The following is a 7,802-nucleotide window of genomic DNA, read 5'->3' as shown; positions in this document are numbered from 1 at the left end:
TTTTTTGCCAGTGTCTAAGATGTTGGTCACAAGTGAAGATGTGCTCTGAGGAGCTCCAGGAGGGATCCATGCTGGATTTAAATAGCCTCCATAGACCAGATCCATCCAAAGTGCCACTGAAGGAAGTGGATGGTACCTGGGCCTCGTATCGAAGCACAAGGTTTTGCCTGTAACGCCACTCTTTGTAGGGCTGGACCCCGGATCCCAGCCCGTCATGCTACATTACCTAAAGCTTTCTTGGTGGGGTGCTTTTTACAGGTCCAAGGGAGTGGAACCCCTATATAAAGGGACCCAGTCCTTGAAGGTTTGCTAAAACGCAGCCCACCGTGATGGGTGAAGGTTGGATTGTCTGTTAATTAAGCAAATCCTGTGGCAGGGATATGGTAAGGGAAGAAACTTTGGAACTAAAAAGTCCACCTATGCTTTCTTCTTTAACCCCCCTGGGGATATTCCCAAGTGTAGCTCGGGTGAATTTTCAGTACCAAAAGCGGTAACCCTGAGCCACACTCGGGATTGCATCACAGGATACAGGTACATATTACTTACCTTGTCCCCAGGATCCTGCAATGTCTCCCCACTGTGTGAGCAAGCCATCCTCCGCTCAATCTATCACACAGCCGAGCTACGTTCGCTGTGAGTGTTGCGATGCACGGGGACGGAAAACGGTGCCAAATTCAAAAAGTAAAACACACAATACATATACAGTACACTGTAATATTACAGATTACATTACTATATCAATTTATTTCACATCCCTTTTGTCCCTAGTGGTCTTTCCAGTTCCCTGCATGCAGTTTTATATCATAAATACTGTTCTTTCTGCTGGAAACTGGAGATTGTCCATAGCAATCAAACCCTTTACATCAAAAGTGGTTTTAGACCAGCTAGAATGCAGCGATAATAAATTAGAATTATTTGCAGAATTGAGTGATAGTGATTTGTGGGGAAATCCATCATCAAACACTAAAAGTAATGACAGCGACAATTCTGCAACTGAGCAAATTTCAGTGTTTTTGATTTGATTACATTATTGAATAATTTTTATTATTATTATATTATTATTTGTTATAATTATTTATAGTTATCTATTATATTATAATTTATGATTTCATTTTTCAAACTTTATCATACCCGGGATGTCTACTAGACTCTTGTTTGGATAGATTTAAGTGAGTTATTCCTAAGAATTACAGGCCTACAATATAAAACGCCAAATTTCCATGCAAAATAATTGTACCGCTTTCAGCATCAAAAATCTGAAATAATTATACCGCCAGGGAGGTTAAAGTGGAGTTCCACCCAAAAATGGAACTTCCACTTTTTGGATTCCTCCCCCCCTTCGGTGTCACATTTGGCACCTTTCAGGGGGGAGGAGGGAGCAGATACCTGTCTAATACAGGTATTTGCTCCCACTTCCTGGCATAGATCACCGCGGTGATTGCGGTGACCTACGCCACTTCCGCAGCCTACCCCGTCCTCCCCCGCTGTATTCTCTGAGACACAGAATACAGCAGGGACTTGAGAGGACGCACAGCACGACTCGCGCATGCGCAGTAGGGAACCAGGAAGTGAAGGTGCACGGCTTCACTTCCTTATTCCCTTACCGAGGATGGTGGCGGCAGCAGCCGAGAGCCGAAGGACGGATTAGCTTCGGCTGCCAACACCGCAGGCTTCCTGGACAGGTAAGTGTCCATATAATAAAAGTCAGCAGCTGCAGTATTTGTAGCTGCTGGCTTTTAATATTTTTTTTTTCAGCAAACCTCCGCTTTAAGGGAAAAAAATGTTGTCATGCCTTAATTCTCCACTAGAGGGAGTCTATGCACATACTTTAATCTGTTATCTTCACTGTAAATCTCAGTCAGTCTGTGTGTGGCCGCAGCAGCTTGTGCAGGGGGATTCTCTCAGGTAAGAGATCTGCCAAAATGCTTTTATTTCTCCCACCTGAAGGGACAGAGGGTTAGGGAAGCACCAGCAGTGTACCCCCCTTTTAATACCCTCCCACCGCGGGGGTTGCGGAGGTCCTGGATTACGTTCCATCTGTTGTTCCTATGCTGGCTGGTGTCAGGGGCTCTGCCTCTCCCCCCCTCGTGTTGGGTCTGTAGACCCAAAAGCCACCCGGTAATAATTTAAAAAATGAAACGGGGGGGGGGCGGTTTATGGAGGGGGCGGGGCCTAGGCTCAGTGCCGTGCAACGTCCACGAAGACGCACAGCAGGCAAGCAGGATAATGAAAATACAGCTGGAACAGTCTCTCCTTGGCTGACGAGGAGGAAGCAAGCACAAGCAGTCTGCACACAGGAACACAGGAGCTATGGGGCACGTGAGAGTTGTAACTGGCATTCTTAATACAGGAAGGACTTTTTTTCCCAGCACTAGGCTGAAATTAATAGTGGCTTTACTGTCATGACTATGTTCAGCGATTAAGTGCAATTTAATAGTGCCTCTGTTTTTGTGCTTAGGATTATGCCTACAAAAAAAAGACACCACAAAGACCAAAAAGGTACCAAAGGTTTCACCCCCAGGCGCTAGGATCTCCAGTTGCATCTCCACATTGTCATCCTCACCTGAATTACCAATTATGGCAAAGTAGGGTGAAATATTGGAACAAATTGATGGTGCAACTGCTTCTCACATCTCAGCCCCTGAGTATACGTGACAGAAGATGTCCTTTCCTCCACCCTGCAGGGTTTGGAAGGAAGATTAGCGGCTTTAATTGCATCCTCCATTCAAATGGATAGGAAGCATGCTAGATCCCCCTCCCCCACTTTAGACCCTTTGCAAGGGGAACAGTGGGCACAGGATGAGGTGTTACCCTCAGGCGATTAGGAGGAAAAACAAAATGATGATTCCTCTGCGGAAGAAACAATGGTAGATTAACCCTTTACAGCCTCACAATCGGAGAAATTGCTGATACAATCTCTTACGGAGATGGTTCGTTCTACTTTCATGCTACCCCTAACAGAGTCTCCTGAAAGCTCGGTTTCTTCCTTGGGTTCCTTAAAACCTTCACAGACTTTGCATGTGTTTCCTGTTCATGCATTACTAGAACAGCTTTTTTTTGCTGAATGGGATCACCCGGATAAGCATTTTCTCCCTACAAAGAAATTTTCAGTTCTCTATCCCATGGAGGAGAAATTCACCAAAAAATGGAAAGTACCAGCAGTTGACGCTGCGATTTCCAGTGTGAATAAAAGCCTAACTTCTCCAGTAGACAATGCACAAATGCTTAATGATCCAGCAGATAAAAGGTTGGAATTCCTGTTAAAATCTGCTTTTTCTTTGGCAGATGCCATTACTCAGCCTGCAGTCGTTGCAATAGGCGTCTGTCAATCCCCAAAGGACCAATTTAGACAGGCCCTTAAAGAGGTTCCCGCACAACAAGCCTGGGAACTGGCTGAACTACCAAAAGCATTATGCTTTACCATAGATGCCATTAAAGATTCTATTCACCAGGCATCCCGACTTACGCTTATGCTAGTACATATGCATAGAATCCTGTGGTTAAAAAATTGGTCAGCCGAAGCACCATGTAAAAACCTCCTAACTGGGTTCCCTTTTCATGGGGAGCGGCTATTTGGGGAAGATTTGGACAAATATATCCAAACAATTTCTAGTGGGAAAAGTACTCTTTTGCCAGTCAAAAGAAAGTATAAACACCCTTCATTTAAACGGGCTCTTTCCCCTGCGCCAGGGACTTCCGCCTCTAGGCAGTGGCGACGTCCTCCGCCGTCAGACTCTAGAGGAAAACTTCAGGGTCAGACCCAGGCTCAAAAGAAGTCCTGGGGCTGGAAACCTGCAAAGCAGAATCTTAAAGCCTCATCATGAAGAGGAAACCCCCCTCACCAAGGTGGGGGGAAGACTTCTGCAGTTTTCAGAAGTCTGGCAAGAGGAAATTTAGGACAGATGGGTCATCTCCACGGTAGCGTTGGGGTACAAGCTGTATTTCGGGACTTTCCACTGTCTCCTTTCCTGAGGTCAAGTGTTCCCAAATATCCAGAGAAAAGACAATCTCTGTTTCATGCACTAGACCGATTAATATCTCAAGGGGTGATCATACAGATCCCCACAAAAGAGAAAGGTTTAGGGTTTTATTCAAATCTTTAAATCAGTTCCTGAAGATCCGCTCCTTTTGCATGGAGATGATCAGGTCAGTAGCTTCTATCCTTCTAGGAGGAAAACTTCTGGCATCTATCGACATCAGGGATGCATATTTGCATGGTCCTATATTTCCAGCTCATCAAAGGTTTCTGCAGTTCGAGTTAGAACAGCAGCATTTCCAGTTTGTAGCCCTGTCCTTCTGCCCCACCTCTAGCCAGGTTAAGGGCACAGGGCATAACAAAGTTCAAAAAGAAAAACTGCGCTGCAGAGCAAAAAAGGTCAAAGGTAAAAGCTGCACACAAAATACACCAATATCTGTGTATACCATGAAAAATAAAAAATAAATAAAGTGCGCTAATTATATGAAAATACACACATAGATGTGAATACATGTGGGTAGTGGTAAAAACCACAATCTACTGAGAGCAAGTAAATGATTCCGTGAGTGGTAAAAATATATAAGTGCAAAACATAAAAACTCAAATAAAAAGAAGAAACAAAAAATGTGTACACAGGGCATAACAGTCTTGGTGTACCTAGATGATCTATTGCTAATAGACAAGTCGCTGGCTCCTTTGGAGCAAAGCGTACGCATTACAGCCAGTTACCTGGAAAGTTTGGGTTGGATTCTCAACCTACAGAATTCTTCCTTAATACCGCTAAAAAGGCTGGAGTACTTGGGTCTGATCATAAGTAAGGGGCCTGCCCTATATACTCTGCAGAAATTGGGGCCTTAGGTGTTGGTGTTGCCACAACACTGTAAGCCCTCACAGTTACTCTTGGTGGGCGCAGGAACGGGCTCTGCTGTGAAATATTAGATCAAGAATTGTAATTACATGCCCCTGTTGAACAGGGTCAGAAAAATTGGGCCTTTGGTAGTGGAGGTGGTGCCACAACACTGTAAGTCCTCACAGTTATTCTTGGTGGGCGCTGGAACGGGCCCTGCTGTGAAATATTAGATCAAGAATTTTAATTACATGCACCAGTTGAACAGGGGCAGAAAAATTGGGCCTTTGGTGGTGGTGGTGGTGTTGCAACAACACTGTAAGTCTTCACAGTTACTCTTGGTGGGCGCTGGAACGGGCCCTGCTGTGAAATATTAGATCAAGAATTGTAATTACATGCACCTGTTGAACAGTGGCAGAAAAATTGGGCCTTTGGTGGTGGTGGTGGTGCTGGTGCCACAACACTGTAAGTCCTCACAGTTACTCTTGGTGGGTGCAGAAAAGGGCCCTGCTGTGAAATATTAGATCAAGAATTGTAATTATATGTCCTGTTGAACAGGGGCAGAAAAATTGGGCCTTAGGCACTGGTGCCACAACACTGCAACCCCTCACAGATACTCTAGTTGGAGCGCAGGAATGAGCCCTCCTGCAAAATATTGCATCAAAAATTGTAATTACACGCCTCTGTTAAACAGGGGCTGAAAAATTGGGCCTTAGCCACTGGTGCTGGTGCCACAACACTGCAACCCCTCACAGATACTCTAGTTGGAGTGCAGGAACAAGCCCTGCTGCAAAGTATTGCATCAAAAATGGTAATTACATGCCCCTGTTAAACAGGGGCTGAAAAATTGGGCCTTAGGCACTGGTGCTGGTGCCACTACACTGCAACCCCTCACAAATACTCTAGTTGAGCACAGCAACGAACCCTCCTTGCAAAATATTGCATCAAAAATTGTAATTACACGCCCCTCTTAAACAGGGGCTAAAAAATTGGGCCTTAGCCACTGGTGGTGGCGCCCAGAACCAAATTCTTATAAGCTATCAGCATGATCATTGAGGAGGAAGAGGATAGTCACTCAGCATAACAGGATAGTCACTCAGAATCAGCATAGGCAGTCTTGAAGGGATCTGACATTTCAAAAAAAATGTATTCCGTTACATCAGCATCAGGTGATTGGTAGCTGGTGGTGATCCAAGACTGATTAATTTTTATGATGGTCAGTCGATCGACCGAGTCGGTGGACGGTCGCACCCTGTGATCGGTTACAAAGCCTCCAGCAGCACAGAATGTGCGTTCCGAAAGAAGGCTGGATGCAGGACTGGCCAGTAGCTCAATTGCATACTGTGCAAGCTCTGGCCAGTTAAACAGAAGAAACAGACAGCGCAAAACCTAATTACTAAAACTCAGCAGCTGGACACTGTAGGCCAATATACAAAACCTAAAAAGACATACACAAAATATAGCAGTGCAGCGCTCAATACAGGTCAGATGTATACACATAAAATGTACATATTAAACATACATAAATAAAATGCATGAGGTAAAGTCCCAAAAAGTTTATCTTAGTCCGAGGAGATCAAAAGCTGCCCACTTGCAGAAGGGGGATCCCTCAGTTGGCAAGGAAAGGGTGCAATGATAGGATAAGATTGTATTCATTGTATCACCACCAATGTGAACCTCCACCAAGGGTCTAGGCTGCTCACCTTATTGAGTGGACCTTCTGCGTTAACAGCAAGGTCACTCATGCATTCCCTTCCACAGGGTAGATTATGGAGATAGGGGTCCACAGGCAGTATCCCAAATTCAGTCTCATCGGTTGATATATATCATGTTAAAAACAGAAATAACAGGACATAGTGCTCTCCATATGAAAAGGTATAAAATTTATTAAATAAGAAAAATATTACTCACAAAGCAAGCACTGTTTCCCAGTGCAGGAGTATACAGCATAAAATAAACCAGATGGGTGGCTGTACTGACATCACAGAGCCAATCGTTTTCTTTTTGTTGTTTTTTTCACGCGTATCGTCAGCGAATCTGATTGGGGGCCCATGTGTTAGCTTTTATATCTAATCCTGGTTCCACATACAATTCATGATGATACTGGAAACCCCGCCCACTCTCCAATAATACACAGGTGAATGGACTTAACTACTAAGTAGTAGAGAATCAGGAGTGGCTACAAATCTAATAGGGCACAAGCAAGCTGAATACACTGATAACTTACTGATAGGCAGCCACCATTCCTCCCATCATAGGCGTGCGCACAGGGTGTGCCAGGTGTGCCTGGGCACACCCTAATCGCCTTGTGTGGTGCATATTCCCCCCTGTTTAGACCACTGATATTTCATCCCCCAAAAAACTGTTATAAAAGAAAATTATTTTTTTTAAATAAAATAAACAAAATTACACTGTCCACTGCCCTACTGACACCATCAGTACATATACACATGCATATGTATTTGAGCTTTGGGGGGCACACCCTAATGCAAGAGGCTGCGCACACCTATGCCTCCCATGTTATGAGCTAAAGCACTTCCAGGTCAAATCCTTATCTTCCAATAGCAGTGAACACTGCTGTGTCCTGAAAGACAGCCCGCCCCCATTTCCGGGTCAAAAAAAAAAAAGAAAATTTTAAGCCTACAGCACCTGGTACTCCCAGGCGGTCTCCCATCCAGGTACTAACCAGGCCCCACCCTGCTTAGCTTCTGAGATCAGACGCTTTCAGGGTGATGTGGCTGTAGGCAAATACATCTCGTTCAATGGCAGCTAATGCTGCTGCATCCTGGGAAGAAGCCCGCCCTCTGGAGATGGGGATGGGGGGGCGGGAGCACAACAAACAGACCGCCCCTTTCATACACGTCGCTCACAGACCAAGTGAACGGCAACAGGGAGCGCAGACGCAATGCGCGCTCTGCCCCTCCCTTCCACGTCACCCCCTGAACAGATACAAACTCCAGTCTCCTTGGCAACAACATG

At 45.0% G+C, this 7,802-nt stretch overlaps 1 pseudogene; it reads right to left on the bottom strand.

Annotated features, from left to right (window-relative positions):
* Positions 1-7,460: 7,460 nt before the first annotated feature.
* On the bottom strand, positions 7,461-7,569 carry LOC141125143 (5S ribosomal RNA; annotated as a pseudogene).
* Positions 7,570-7,802: the final 233 nt, after the last annotated feature.

Source organism: Aquarana catesbeiana, linkage group LG01, assembly GCF_042186555.1.
Source record: "Aquarana catesbeiana isolate 2022-GZ linkage group LG01, ASM4218655v1, whole genome shotgun sequence".
Taxonomy (NCBI): Eukaryota; Metazoa; Chordata; class Amphibia; order Anura; family Ranidae; genus Aquarana; species Aquarana catesbeiana.
This window is presented reverse-complemented; position numbering and strand designations above follow the sequence as displayed.